General features: G+C 34.8%; 1 long non-coding RNA gene across 1 annotated transcript; it reads left to right on the forward strand.

Annotated features, from left to right (window-relative positions):
• Nucleotides 1–15,872: 15,872 nt before the first annotated feature.
• On the forward strand, nucleotides 15,873–16,842 carry LOC120181528. Its single transcript, XR_005521767.1, has 3 exons — nucleotides 15,873–16,298; nucleotides 16,413–16,483; nucleotides 16,588–16,842. It is a non-coding gene; the product is annotated as an uncharacterized LOC120181528 (long non-coding RNA).
• The last annotated feature ends 232 nt before the right edge of the window (nucleotides 16,843–17,074 follow it).

Below are 17,074 nucleotides of genomic sequence, written 5' to 3' on the forward strand. Positions count from 1 at the left end.
CTTTTACAATAAATTGATTGGTTAGGCTGATTCTGAGGTTGTTGGTTGCTCAATTGATGACCTTAGTGTCATTCTTAATGTTATACTCTCTACTAAAGATAAGGATGATATGGGGAGAATTGTTACTGAAAAGGAAATTAAAGAGGCTATGTTTGAGCAAAATGGTGATAAAAGTCATAGTCTTGATGGCTACACTACCCATTTCTTTAATATTGCGTGGAATGTGGTTGGCAGGGATATTATCCAGGCTATCCTATATTTTTTTTATATTTACCAGATGGATAAAGTGGAAAATCCTTCTTTCATGAGAGAATTTAGGCTCATATCTCGCTGTAGTGTGATATATAAATGTATCACTAAGATTATCACGAGAAGGCTTTCAAAGTACTTAATAGAGGTGGTTACGTAGAGTCAGAGTGCTTTTGTGGAATGGAGAAGCATTTTTTTATAACACTTTTGTTTCTCACGAGCTTGTCAAGGGTTATGGAAAAACCACTCTTTCCCCTCGGTGTGCCTTCAAGATCGATATACAAAAGGCTTTTAATACGGTCAGTTGGGGATTTATCTCTAAGTTCTACAGGGCTTGGATGTTCCTAAAGTCACCTTTAACTGGATCATGAGCTACATTACTTAGTTTAGGTTCTTGGTGACTTTGAACGGGGGTTAATAGGGTATTTTGGTAGGGCTAGGGGGTCAGACAAGACAATCTTATTTCCCCTATCTTGTTTGTGCTTGTGATAAATATCTTTATAAGATTGTTGGATGTTGCTGCTAGCCATTGTCTATTTAAGATCCTAAATGCAATCTAATCAAACTTACACATTTAGAGTATGTTAGAAGAGTTTTATGTCTATTATGGGCTCCATTTAATGTTGCTAAGAGCGAGATCTTTTCTACTAGGATTACTAGGAATGAGTAGCAACTTATAGAGAATAGGGTTGTTGTTGAGGTAGGGCACATTCCTGTAAGGTACTTGGGCATTCCCCTTATTAATAGGAAGCTTATGGCTGTTGATTATAAGCTTTTGCTGGATAAGATCAAGGATCATTTTCAGACTTGGGCTACTCAACATCTATCTTATGTGTGCATAATGTAGCTTATTCAGACGGTTGTTTTTAGTATCTACAATTATTGGAACATGCAATTGACGTTATCAAAAAAGGTGTTGCATCGAATTAGTCAGCTCTGCACCCAATTCTTTTGGAATAATTGTGATTATGCTGCTAATGAAGCTTAAGTAAATTGGGGTCCTATTTGTTGTCTGATCGAAGGGTGGCCTTGGGATTAAAGATCTAATTACTTGGAATATGACTTGTTTGATGCAGCTTGTTAGAAATATCTCGATGAAGGAGTGATCTCTGTGGGTGGCTTTGAGTTATGAGTATGTTTTGAGAAGTAATGACTTTTAGTTTGTACAACCTAAAATGGGTTGAAGCTTAGGGCTTTCATCCCTGATGACATTCTCTCTGAGCCTAGAGATGTTTCTACTAGGATTTGGGTTATTGTCAGGAATATAAGTATGAAGGTCCCTGTCATAGCTTGGTCTGGTTTGACCTTTATATCCCTAGGCACTTTTTGATTGCTTGGATGACCATTTTGAATAAGTTGCCTACGAGGGATAAGCTTGCTTCTTTTGGTATTCATGTAGAGGGATGATGTGTCTTATGAGAGGATTAGGAGGCAAGGATCCATGTGTTCTTTGGATGTCATTTCTTGAAGGAGGTATTGGCCACGATTTTAGGAGTTTATGGCCTAAGGCAGGGTATGGGGGGATTCTGAGCTTAATTGGGCGATCGGTAAGCTTAAGAGGAAATTTGTTGTTTCTGCTTTGCTGAAGATGTAACACCCCAACCCGTATCCGACCCGGATACGAGTCCGAGATGTCACATTGACTTTTAAAAACGATAATCTTACAAAATATCAAAACATTTGAACTCTTTTTAAGAAAATACCACAATATTCTATTAAATTATGTCTCAGTATAAAAATCCAAGTCAAAAACGTATTTATGAACAGTAAAATACGATATGAACAATACCGTATGAACATTAATGAACAATACTATGAACAGTACCATGAACAGTGATGAACAATACCATGAACAATACCGAATGTTAAAATTTTCCAGATTGCTTAAGGGGTATCGATTCCCCTGCTAAGGTACTGCTACAGTACCTCGGCAAAAACATGTATAAAACTCATAAAATTTAAAACGTTCATCATTATACATTTACTATTTACATATATACGTTTAAAACGTTACAAAACTTGATCAAAGCGTATCCATTACAAATCCTTTTTACTACATGCCAACTAAATTCTTTCTAACAAAATACATGTAATTCAATCTACATTTCTGATCTGATCTTAGGTAAGGAGAACTGACATGTCTTGTTCTTCTTTACTTCTCTTTTCTCTTTCCAAACCTACGTGTGAAACAATCACACGCTAAGTCGATGACTTAGTGAGGCATATAAAACATATAATAAACCATAGAACATTTCATATAACAAAAATGCATACATGCATCTATACCATCATTATCCACAACAACCTCATTATCATGATCTCTATCATTATCATTAACCCATTTATCATATGATATTTTACTTATCTTTTATGTGTACCATATAATATCATATAATTCCCGTGAAACATTTCATATCACCAAAAGCATATACATAACATATATTGTAGTGATTATTATCTCTTTATTAGCTCATGTACACAAAGAATTCAGTGTAAACAATAATAGAACGATATCATATAATAATGCAAATACTTTTGATATCTTTTATAGGCCCATGTACACTATTGAGAACTGAAGGTATGTGAGTACATTGAGGTTGTGCACCACTATGTTGTCACCACAGCTCGTATAAATGTCCCGAATGACCTATCCAGAGGTCATAAAGAACCTCAACAACTATCTATAGGTCCCGAAGAACCTAGATAAACTGTTCATATGTTCTTTAGAACATAGGTATATTGTCCATATGTCTCAAAAGACATAGGTAATTTTGTCCATATGTCTCAAAAGACATAGGTAATTATGTCCATATGTCCCGAAAGACATAGGTAATTCCTCGACTCTTAGCATGCCAACTATACACCTAGCTCTCATATCACATAACATGGGCATTATCATTTATAACAGTTCACATATTCATATCACCTCATTCTTTCACATAGCTCTTTATCACATTTCATGTAATCATATATTTCTTCTATTCTATCACATACTGCATGTATGTGTAACCATCTATCTCATATCATATAACATGTATCACATATTGCATATTCATATAATCATATAGATCATGTCACATAGCTTATATCATTTCTCATATTCATATATATATATATATATATAGTTCACTTTCACATATCACATTTTCCTTTTCTCTTATTTTATTCTCGAATATTCACCTAACTTGGATCAAATATACATATAGTCACGTAAATCACTTTTACATAGCTTATATAAACTTTTCATGTCATTTCACACTTCTTGTTACATTGCTTATATCTTACTATTATGTATTCTCATATACATATATTCACATATACATATCATTTCATTATTTTTATTATTATTCTTATCATCACCATTAATCCCTTTTTCTTACCATATTCATATCAATAACACATATATATATATATATATCATAACAAACACATACTTCTATGAATTTATACATTTTACTATTGGAAATATACTTATCACAAGTCTTATTTTTCATTGAACATCATATACTAAATAATGTATACTCACCTTAGCCTTGCTTTGATTCGATCCTAATTCTTTGATTGTTCCAGAACTTGTTTAGGCTCTATATCTACATAAATATAATTTTCAAAACAATTATCAGAAGTCTAACCCTTAAACTTGATGTTAATAACTTAAGCTAATTTAATGAACTAAAATTTCATTTTTCCTTTAGGGGGAATCGATATCCCCAGAGGGGTATATGTTCCCTCTGCGCAATCTGTAATTTTTTGTCCAGAAATCACTGTTCATTGCACGAAAATTCACTATTTCCACTTCAATTCTTCATGTTTTATTCACTTTTCTATTCTTAACTCAAATATACATACTTAAACTAATTTATATCCATTTATTTCATCTTAAACCTTAAAAGTATATTCTCTATATAGAAATTGTAACACCCCAATTTAGGGGCTAAATTTAAGAAAATATAAATTGGTGGATTTAATTTGGTATTTTGAAAGAAACAGGGGATTAAATTGTAAAGTTCTAAAGTTGGCAAACCGTTTTCAGAAGTGCAGAAAGTTCAGTGGCTAAACCCATGATTTAACCATTTTTTTAATATGTTGAATTATAAATCTGATTCTCGTGCGCAGGCAGCAGAAATTTTCCAGATTTCCCTTCTCCAGCAACCCAACTTCCAACTCCGATCTACTCGCCGTCCGACCTCCAAACGACGAGCCGAAACAACCATCGTGTTCGTTGTGAACCGAGGAACAAAACCCCTCAAACCTTTCGTCGTGAATCATCGCCGTTCGTCGTGAATTTCAGTCGGAAGTATCGTCGGTAATAACTCGGTTTTAGTTGGTTTTTCATCGATTCACGACGATCGGGTCATCCGTTTACGACACCTCCCGCACCATCATGTTCCTTGTGCCGTTCCGAGTCCACCGGTGTTCTCCTTTTTCTCCGGCGGCGGCGGCGCGTTGGGAGGTGAACCGGTCAAACTTCCCGATTTGTTGAAATCGAGCTCTCCGCCGTTCAAAATTGTGAACCGAGCTTTGTAAGTATCTCGAAATCGCTCAAAATAATTTTTAGAAATTTTTCCGGGATTTTATCACTGTTCACGCGCCCCCACGCGCCGCTACTGCGCGTGGGGAAGGGAAAAGTGACCGGTTTGACCGGTTTTGGAACTGTTTTGACCGGTTTGACCGGTCACAACCCGACCCAACCCGTTTACCCGACCCGACCCGTTTACCCGACTCGTTGACCCGACTCGACTCGTTGACCCGACCCGTTGACCCGTTGACCGTTGACCCGTTGACCGTTGACTACTGTTGACCAAAACTTTGACTGGCTTTGACCGGGCATTAAACGACCTTTGACTTTGACCGAGTATACCTATCCTGACATTTTTCGACGTTCCAAATCCGATTCCGCTGTCCGTTTTTCGAAATTCGAACCCGAAGGCCTCGAAATTGTCAGTCAAACCCGTTGACTTTGATTTTGACCGAAAATTCCAAATTTCCGAAAAGTCATATTTTATGCTTTCGACGTCCTGAATCCAAATCCGAAGTCTGTTTCGCCAAATTCGAACCCGGTAAGCCGTCTTTCACTGATTTATCACCCGTTTCGATCCGTTTATCGTAATTAAGCTCCGTTTCTGATATAATTTATGTTGATATGTATCTGAGGAATTATTGGAAGTTGAATTGAAGATCAAAGGCGTTCGAATGAAATTTTTATGGTCGATCAGTATTGCACGGAAATCGAGGTAATACTTTACTACCTCTTTATGCTTTATGGAACATGTTGATATTGGTAAATGCATGAATAAGATAATGTTGGTCACTTTTGTGGAGTTGAATAATTTATTCACTCGATATGAATGTGGTAGAAATTCTGTAACTGAATACGGATCGAATGACTAAGATAAGAGATTGATAATTGTTAGAATTAAATTACAAGTTTGTGATTGGTGATAAAGAAATCAGCTCTGGATTTGTAAGTTATATTTTATATCATCAAGGGTTAAATGTTAAAGATACTTGGATGAAAAATTATGAGAGTTTGTGAAGGAATCATTTCAAAATCAAAGAATGTTCGGGAAAGCAATTGATCATAGGATCTCTAAATTATAATTATTTTCGTTAAGTGCTAATATTGAAATTATTTGGTTAAGAAATTACGAAAATGCCCTTGAGAGATAAAATAGTCTGAATTGACCCTGAATGAAAGAGTACTTTGAGGATTTGTACTTAACTCGATTAAGTACGAATTTAATTGTTAAGATCCTGTCTTTGTACAGAAAAATTTATAATATTCCGTTTGTAAAATCTGAGAAGACACTTGACCCGAAAATATTCGAATAAGGAGTAAATACTTGAAGAGTAATTTATTGGAGGTATTCTGCTGACAGAATTGTTCGAAAGGACTGAAGTAAATGATAAGATTGAATTAAATAATAAGACCGGATGGAAGGAAATGATTGAAATATTCTAGAATTATAAAATGACCAAATTACCCCTGGAATGGAACTAACTCAAGAATGTCACCAAGCTCAGGAATGAATGGATATACTCAAGCTTTGAAATGAATAGAAAAAAAAATGTTAAGCACCAAAATGACCAAAATGCCCTTATGACCTAGAATAAGTAAATGTATTGGATTAATTAAGAAATCCAAATAAACATGGATGTTGTGCTACCAGTAAAAGTTATGGAACGCAACTTAAGTGATCAACCAACGCTAGTGCTATATCATTACCTGAATGATATAATTACCACTTGAATGTTTGTTCGTCTTCTCAAATTTGGATCGATGATAATTCTGGAAGTACTTGGTTCAGCTCAACTTTAGAGTGCATACAGTACTAATAAGTGGGTGTTCGTGAGATAAATCAACCACGAATACCAGAATGACTTTATTATATGACTAAATTGAATTGAAAGGAAGTGCAACATGTATTTGAGATTCAGAAATGTCTGAACTATTCTGGAAAACTCTAAAGTAACCGGGATAAACTTGATTACTAAATGAACTAAGTAACCTCAATGACCGAGGATTAAATAGGTGATTGGATGAGTTTGGAAACATTGTATGAATTGTCCTTATGGGTTATGAACATGAATCAAGTACGTCCATATTTTCTGATATCGTTGAAACATGGAAATGTAATAAAGACCGTTGGAAGATCTATTCAGCGATAATTATGGGGATGATCTATTGATATGCATTTTGGTATTAAAGAGTGAATGCATTGGAAGGATAATGAATTGATTTGTTGACATGCATCAGTCTGTGAGTTGTGTAACTTGAGTTGTTTGATAATACTATCGATAGTCATAGATCGTAAATGACTTGAATCTTCGATTACATATTTTGATCTAAAATCAATTCGGTCATGTTTGAAAACGCAAGTAACGCAGAAGGAAAAGATTCTGAATACCTCATTTGGTACAATTGGGCTGAAATCCTATGAATTCAAAGTATATTCCTGAATACCCCTGATTGTTTGGGTAATGGAATCACTCGCAGTAAATCTGAATTTAGAATTATTATGTAAAAGGTTCCTGAACGTTTTCCTGATGCACATGGAAACTTAGTGGAATTCTAAAGTATCAATCAGAAATGTCTGATTATATCGGTTAGAAATCGATTCTCTTCAATGAGATCTTATTCCTGGAATCTGATCAAATTGCACAAGTTCGTGTTATCTATATTGATAACTACAAAATGCGTCTGAAAAATATATGGATTCTCTAGTGTGTTCCTTATATTTTGAAAATAATTGTTTTATTGTTTTAACACGTGGTACACTGAAATCTATGGTTTCTGTTTTATGGATGCACCGACTTAACGGTGATGGCTTATGGATTTGTATCATTGTATAAACTGTATCTTGGAGATACAGATTTGTAAAGTACAGCTCTGATCAAGCTGGAAAATATTTATGGACCTAATGTGACACTTAGGTAGGCTCTGCGGCCCTGAGATCATTCTCGGGTAGGCCCTGCGGCCCTAAGATGTGTTCTTAGGTAGGCCCCACGGCCCCGAAATCTATCTTGGGTAGGCTCTCAGGCCCTAAGATGTTCCCTTAGGTTAATTCTTTGTAAGATGGTTTTAAAATACGAGTTTAAAAAGCTCCACTACAATATGGTTTATGGGATTTTACTGAACTATTATTTGATTAGTGTACCTATTATGATTTTATCGTATTGATGAAACACACTAGACATCCTGTTCGACCTCATGAAAACGTGATAGTATGAAAGATTTCTTATGAACTGAGATTCATGGCTTCTACTCGATGAACTTCTAAGGGAACCCCAAATTATTCTGCAAGCTGGTATACATATGATTCAATAAGGAAATTATATGGCTTTCCATTTATCTACATGTCATGTAGCATCATCTGGTAGTTCTGTATTACTGAGCTTTCCAAAGCTCATTCTATTACTCACCTTTTCAGGTTAAAACAATTGTACCAGTGCATCTATCGACTTCAGTAAGAGAGTTCTTCCGGCGTGGTTGCAGAGTATGGTACTTGTGATTAGGGGGCATGTAATTGTATTTTGATTTATATACGAGTTTGGAAATCTGTTTTATTTTTAAATAGTGATAAATGATTTTATAAGTTTACATGTTCTGATAAAAAGTTTTAAAATTTCCGCTATTTTTACAGTGGGTCGCTCCGGTGACCCTAATGTGACTTCCCGAATCGGATCGGGCTACCCGCATCGGTCTGGGGGGTTACATTTAGTGGTATCAGAGCTATGGTTTGAGTCAAAATTTTTCAAGATAGATCGGCCGGTCAAATGTCAAAATATGTCTGATCAGTACATGCCCCTAGACTGCAATCGTACCTCTCTGAGCCGGAACTCCAGGGCTGAGTCCCTATCTGTATTGAGTAAACCAAAGTTTCTATCTGCTAAGGCTATACTTGTACAAAAAGGAATACCAGTAACATCTGTCTTAACGCAGTAAAGTACCTTAGCCATGTGAGAGTTATTCATCTGAGAATTTCTGACTCGACTCCGGAAATGAAATTGAGATATGTTGCTGCTCTACGAGCCTATTCACGTATCCAATGCTGAATTGATTTCACAAGGATAAAGTTGTTTTGATTATTTACTTGGACTGAGGGAGAATTCTGAAGAGATTGATTACCCGAGAAAATTTTCATTCAGATTCTTTTATTGAAATGAGGAAAAGTTCTGATAAGAATGTATACTCAACTGGTTAAGGATTAGTGAAGGATCTGTGTTTCTAGATATGAAAAAAAAAACTGATGAAAGTTTTATTTTTGCAATAATGTGACATGAATGAATTTCGAGGACGAAATTTTTTTAAGGAGGGGAGAATTGTAACACCCCAATTTAGGGGCTAAATTTAAGAAAATATAAATTGGTGGATTTAATTTGGTATTTTGAAAGAAACAGGGGATTAAATTGTAAAGTTCTAAAGTTGGCAAACCGTTTTCAGAAGTGCAGAAAGTTCAGTGGCTAAACCCATGATTTAACCATTTTTTTAATATGTTGAATTATAAATCTGATTCTCGTGCGCAGGCAGCAGAAATTTTCCAGATTTCCCTTCTCCAGCAACCCAACTTCCAACTCCGATCTACTCGCCGTCCGACCTCCAAACGACGAGCCGAAACAACCATCGTGTTCGTTGTGAACCGAGGAACAAAACCCCTCAAACCTTTCGTCGTGAATCATCGCCGTTCGTCGTGAATTTCAGTCGGAAGTATCGTCGGTAATAACTCGGTTTTAGTTGGTTTTTCATCGATTCACGACGATCGGGTCATCCGTTTACGACACCTCCCGCACCATCATGTTCCTTGTGCCGTTCCGAGTCCACCGGTGTTCTCCTTTTTCTCCGGCGGCGGCGGCGCGTTGGGAGGTGAACCGGTCAAACTTCCCGATTTGTTGAAATCGAGCTCTCCGCCGTTCAAAATTGTGAACCGAGCTTTGTAAGTATCTCGAAATCGCTCAAAATAATTTTTAGAAATTTTTCCGGGATTTTATCACTGTTCACGCGCCCCCACGCGCCGCTACTGCGCGTGGGGAAGGGAAAAGTGACCGGTTTGACCGGTTTTGGAACTGTTTTGACCGGTTTGACCGGTCACAACCCGACCCAACCCGTTTACCCGACCCGACCCGTTTACCCGACTCGTTGACCCGACTCGACTCGTTGACCCGACCCGTTGACCGTTGACCGTTGACCCGTTGACCGTTGACTACTGTTGACCAAAACTTTGACTGGCTTTGACCGGGCATTAAACGACCTTTGACTTTGACCGAGTATACCTATCCTGACATTTTTCGACGTTCCAAATCCGATTCCGCTGTCCGTTTTTCGAAATTCGAACCCGAAGGCCTCGAAATTGTCAGTCAAACCCGTTGACTTTGATTTTGACCGAAAATTCCAAATTTCCGAAAAGTCATATTTTATGCTTTCGACGTCCTGAATCCAAATCCGAAGTCTGTTTCGCCAAATTCGAACCCGGTAAGCCGTCTTTCACTGATTTATCACCCGTTTCGATCCGTTTATCGTAATTAAGCTCCGTTTCTGATATAATTTATGTTGATATGTATCTGAGGAATTATTGGAAGTTGAATTGAAGATCAAAGGCGTTCGAATGAAATTTTTATGGTCGATCAGTATTGCACGGAAATCGAGGTAATACTTTACTACCTCTTTATGCTTTATGGAACATGTTGATATTGGTAAATGCATGAATAAGATAATGTTGGTCACTTTTGTGGAGTTGAATAATTTATTCACTCGATATGAATGTGGTAGAAATTCTGTAACTGAATACGGATCGAATGACTAAGATAAGAGATTGATAATTGTTAGAATTAAATTACAAGTTTGTGATTGGTGATAAAGAAATCAGCTCTGGATTTGTAAGTTATATTTTATATCATCAAGGGTTAAATGTTAAAGATACTTGGATGAAAAATTATGAGAGTTTGTGAAGGAATCATTTCAAAATCAAAGAATGTTCGGGAAAGCAATTGATCATAGGATCTCTAAATTATAATTATTTTCGTTAAGTGCTAATATTGAAATTATTTGGTTAAGAAATTACGAAAATGCCCTTGAGAGATAAAATAGTCTGAATTGACCCTGAATGAGAGAGTACTTTGAGGATTTGTACTTAACTCGATTAAGTACGAATTTAATTGTTAAGATCCTGTCTTTGTACAGAAAAATTTATAATATTCCGTTTGTAAAATCTGAGAAGACACTTGACCCGAAAATATTCGAATAAGGAGTAAATACTTGAAGAGTAATTTATTGGAGGTATTCTGCTGACAGAATTGTTCGAAAGGACTGAAGTAAATGATAAGATTGAATTAAATAATAAGACCGGATGGAAGGAAATGATTGAAATATTCTAGAATTATAAAATGACCAAATTACCCCTGGAATGGAACTAACTCAAGAATGTCACCAAGCTCAGGAATGAATGGATATACTCAAGCTTTGAAATGAATAGAAAAAAAATGTTAAGCACCAAAATGACCAAAATGCCCTTATGACCTAGAATAAGTAAATGTATTGGATTAATTAAGAAATCCAAATAAACATGGATGTTGTGCTACCAGTAAAAGTTATGGAACGCAACTTAAGTGATCAACCAACGCTAGTGCTATATCATTACCTGAATGATATAATTACCACTTGAATGTTTGTTCGTCTTCTCAAATTTGGATCGATGATAATTCTGGAAGTACTTGGTTCAGCTCAACTTTAGAGTGCATACAGTACTAATAAGTGGGTGTTCGTGAGATAAATCAACCACGAATACCAGAATGACTTTATTATATGACTAAATTGAATTGAAAGGAAGTGCAACATGTATTTGAGATTCAGAAATGTCTGAACTATTCTGGAAAACTCTAAAGTAACCGGGATAAACTTGATTACTAAATGAACTAAGTAACCTCAATGACCGAGGATTAAATAGGTGATTGGATGAGTTTGGAAACATTGTATGAATTGTCCTTATGGGTTATGAACATGAATCAAGTACGTCCATATTTTCTGATATCGTTGAAACATGGAAATGTAATAAAGACCGTTGGAAGATCTATTCAGCGATAATTATGGGGATGATCTATTGATATGCATTTTGGTATTAAAGAGTGAATGCATTGGAAGGATAATGAATTGATTTGTTGACATGCATCAGTCTGTGAGTTGTGTAACTTGAGTTGTTTGATAATACTATCGATAGTCATAGATCGTAAATGACTTGAATCTTCGATTACATATTTTGATCTAAAATCAATTCGGTCATGTTTGAAAACGCAAGTAACGCAGAAGGAAAAGATTCTGAATACCTCATTTGGTACAATTGGGCTGAAATCCTATGAATTCAAAGTATATTCCTGAATACCCCTGATTGTTTGGGTAATGGAATCACTCGCAGTAAATCTGAATTTAGAATTATTATGTAAAAAGGTTCCTGAACGTTTTCCTGATGCACATGGAAACTTAGTGGAATTCTAAAGTATCAATCAGAAATGTCTGATTATATCGGTTAGAAATCGATTCTCTTCAATGAGATCTTATTCCTGGAATCTGATCAAATTGCACAAGTTCGTGTTATCTATATTGATAACTACAAAATGCGTCTGAAAAATATATGGATTCTCTAGTGTGTTCCTTATATTTTGAAAATAATTGTTTTATTGTTTTAACACGTGGTACACTGAAATCTATGGTTTCTGTTTTATGGATGCACCGACTTAACGGTGATGGCTTATGGATTTGTATCATTGTATAAACTGTATCTTGGAGATACAGATTTGTAAAGTACAGCTCTGATCAAGCTGGAAAATTTTTATGGACCTAATGTGACACTTAGGTAGGCTCTGCGGCCCTGAGATCATTCTCGGGTAGGCCCTGCGGCCCTAAGATGTGTTCTTAGGTAGGCCCCACGGCCCCGAAATCTATCTTGGGTAGGCTCTCAGGCCCTAAGATGTTCCCTTAGGTTAATTCTTTGTAAGATGGTTTTAAAATACGAGTTTAAAAAGCTCCACTACAATATGGTTTATGGGATTTTACTGAACTATCATTTGATTAGTGTACCTATTATGATTTTATCGTATTGATGAAACACACTAGACATCCTGTTCGACCTCATGAAAACGTGATAGTATGAAAGATTTCTTATGAACTGAGATTCATGGCTTCTACTCGATGAACTTCTAAGGGAACCCCAAATTATTCTGCAAGCTGGTATACATATGATTCAATAAGGAAATTATATGGCTTTCCATTTATCTACATGTCATGTAGCATCATCTGGTAGTTCTGTATTACTGAGCTTTCCAAAGCTCATTCTATTACTCACCTTTTCAGGTTAAAACAATTGTACCAGTGCATCTATCGACTTCAGTAAGAGAGTTCTTCCGGCGTGGTTGCAGAGTATGGTACTTGTGATTAGGGGGCATGTAATTGTATTTTGATTTATATACGAGTTTGGAAATCTGTTTTATTTTTAAATAGTGATAAATGATTTTATAAGTTTACATGTTCTGATAAAAAGTTTTAAAATTTCCGCTATTTTTACAGTGGGTCGCTCCGGTGACCCTAATGTGACTTCCCGAATCGGATCGGGCTACCCGCATCGGTCTGGGGGGTTACAGAAATCAATAATCATACCAAATTTTCCATGTTATCCAAACTTAATTCTAACACTTCTAACTTCTTATTCTCATAGATGACATGTCAAATTCAACTTTAAATTCAACTTATCAACTCTTTTCCAGAAATTCTCTTAAAAACCCATTTTCTTTAATCTTTCATAACTTCTTAATCTTTTAATTTTAAGACAAATTAAGCTTTCCTTAAGCTTAATTATCATCTAAGGATCAAAACCCAACCTTTAATTGAACAAATAATCAACTAATGAAGAAACTTACCTTTTTCTTGAGCTTTTACGTGGAGAAGAGAAGAAGATGAAGAAGAGAATTGCCTAGAAACTTATCTCTTCAATCATTCTCCACATGGGTATTATAATACCCATTAATTATTATTTAATTATTTTGTTTGTTCTATTACTCATTTGCCCTTTGACTCCTTTAATATTTACTAACAACTTTCAGGAACTATCTCCACATAAATCATTGAACTATTCAACTATTCTACTTTTATCCTCAAATTCTAAAATTTTATAATTTAGTCACTAACCCTTAATTTGAGATGTTACAGAAGATATCATGGAATGTGATGATTTAATTTGTCTGCACGGAAACTAATGTGATAATATTTCAGTGGAAGCAATGCTCTGTACTGGAGATTGTCAACTAAGTACATGATGTGGTCCATTGGAGGCTTTTGGGTTAAAATGTTAATAGTTTAAGTTTGATTAATAGGTAGCTGTGTATAGTGTGGAATTTGGGTTAGTCATGTTTGTTTTGGAACTTTGGGATTGCTGGGGTACGAGCTATTATGCCGGAAAATCACGTACCTATTTTTTTTTGGAATTAAAAGGCCAAAGCCATGAGAATTAAGTAGTTGCTAACAAATCACTACTACATGCCTCTTATTGATTTCCAGTTCTCACTTCCTTTAATCAATAATAAAAAAGGATAAAGAAAATATCACAAACACATCATTGATTGACGAGTTGGCCCCCTGTTCTATGCAAAATAATGTAATGGGCTTAACTGGCACACCACATCACATCTCTGCATCAAATTTGAACGTTATGTTATACATGTCTCGTTTATAAAATTTTAAAATTTTTATTTAAATTGAAAAATTATAATTATACTTTACAACATTACAAAAAAACCCTTAAATTTTCTAAAAAATCGAATTTTAATCATCCTTCATTCGCCGATCTCTACCACCACCATTGATCGGTCTATCACTGCCGACCAAAGACTCACTGAAAACCCTTACTTTCTCAACATTACTACCGAAATCCCTAAATCATAATATCCAATTCCCCATATCAAAACTTTAAATCCTTAAATATCAAACATCAAATTTTGAAATCCCAATCGATTTGAGAAATAAATTCGTCGATGTTTACACATGAGGATCGGGATTCATACGTGGTGGTTGGGGTGACCCCACGTTGTAAACAGTGGATTGGGGAAGGGGAGGCACGAATGAAGGGAATTTATTTATTTTTTTTTAAAAATGATTAGGGGTGATTTTGAAATTTATTAAACATTTGATTTTTTAAATAATAATTTTATTTTTATTTTTTAAAAATAAAATATTTCAAAAAAAAATATGAGGCCAACAAGTGCCAGTTAACAACATAATTTAATGATCGTTATAATTTAGACACCTAAAAGTATAACAAAAAAACGTTAGATACTTATTTTTAGCGAAAAATTCTTTTAGCACCAAAAATAAATTTTGAATATAATTTAGGCGCTGATTTTATATTAATCCTAATAAAACATAATTATATTTAATTTTATCATGTTTAACAATATAAATTATAATTGTATAATTTCAAATTATTATATTAATTATAACATTAAAATGTAATTATATGCACAATTATAATAATTAGTACTGCTGTTTTCAAAAATTAAAAAAATATAATTAAAATCTTCTAATTACATTTAGTTAGTGGGATTCATAAATTTTAATATTATCGAGACATTCTTCCTAATTTAAACCAATTCAAAATCCTAAACAAAGAACCTAAGTTAAAAGATTTAAAAGATATTTAATATTTAGTTTTAGTTTCATTTCAGTATGTATCATTAAAATGTTGATAATGATGTTGATGTGTCATCATAAGATAATATTATGTCATCATTTAAAAAGCAAAAAAATATCACGTTGTTGGTTCTATTTATTTTTTAGCTATCTGTGATCAAAATAAAATTAAAATTAAATGTTAAATATGATTTTAAAAAATATTTTGATGAAAAAATTAAATAAAAATAATAATTGATGTAATAAACTAGTAGTTTACCGTCGAATATATTGATATTGATAGACTGAGGATTAAAATAAATATATCAAAAGAAATCAAAATTTAGAATGGTATACATAGTTTGGGAATCGGAAAATAGTACGCTCTTGGATCCATAAATGATAAAACGCCATCGTTAAGCAAGTGTTTATTTCCCTCATTTTACCCGCCACAAAAAGCCACTCATCGCTCCCTCTTTTCCGTTGAGTTGGCCGAAAAAATTTCCGATGCAAAAGAAAAAGGGCAAAAAGAAAAAATGATCCGATTCTTCTAAATCAAGGAAATTCTTCATAAAACTGAAGATGTTTTCATTTCATTTTGTTTGGAAGTTGATCTCTTCGAAGTGTTCAATTACATTCTAATTCAGGCAATTACCCCAAAAAAATGGCGGTTTCACAAGTTCAGTTGTTCAATAGTTTATGCACGCCGCGTGCGCCGCCTACAGCTTACTCAACATTGCATTCTTGGTCTCTAAACTCATTGAGTTACGAATCGTTCCGTGTCAAGGGAGGTTTAAGTTATTCTCCTTCCAGGTCGTCTCGGGTTCGAGCCCTACATAGAGATAAATGGGAAAGAACAGAGCATTATCCACTCGCCGATGATTCTACAGATAACAATCAGGTAAAAAAACAAGATGTTTCCAATCCATTATTTGTATTTGATTATTATTTTCACTAGAGATAGAATCAACTGAGAATCTAAAGCTAAATGTCTCTATTTTTTGGTGGGATGCAGACTCATGGCCGAGGTCATTACAGCGTAATTTTGCTGGAACACCTTATGTTCCTGTATATGTAATGCTGCCGGTAAGCATTTTAAACTCGATCCAATGATATTTCTTTCGGGAATGTTTCTTGGCGAATATTAAATTGTTTATATTGTTTGTGTTATATAATGTTGGGGTTGGAAGGTGGGTGTTATTGATATGAATTGTGAGTTGGTTGACCCAGAGGGTTTAAAGAATCAGTTAAGGATTTTGAATTCAGTTAATGTGGATGGTGTAATGGTTGATTGCGGGTGGGGTATAATTGAGGCGCATGCCCCTTAAACGTATAATTGGACTGGCTACAGGAGGCTTTTCGAAATTGTGCGTGATGTTGGGCTTAAGTTGCAGGTGAGTAATGGTGCTTTAATTCATGTTTTGTTATGTTTGTTTTAACAACTATACATTCTATAACATATCTCTTGTATTCCCTTCACTTTTTTTTGGGTACGATGTAGGATAGAAAAATACTAGTTACTAGTTATTCCACATTTTATCTTTAAATGATGAGCTTGTGGTGACCTGACTTGATCTTTAAACACAATCTGAATTATTACCTTTTGTAGTCTATGTAAGCTGAAACTGAGATAAGGTGGTTTTCTTCTCGTTGTTTATTTGTCAATGTCCTAGTTTT

This window comes from Hibiscus syriacus, unplaced genomic scaffold (assembly GCF_006381635.1).
Source record: "Hibiscus syriacus cultivar Baekdansim isolate YM2019G1 unplaced genomic scaffold, ASM638163v2 tig00112528_pilon, whole genome shotgun sequence".
Taxonomy (NCBI): domain Eukaryota; kingdom Viridiplantae; phylum Streptophyta; class Magnoliopsida; order Malvales; family Malvaceae; genus Hibiscus; species Hibiscus syriacus.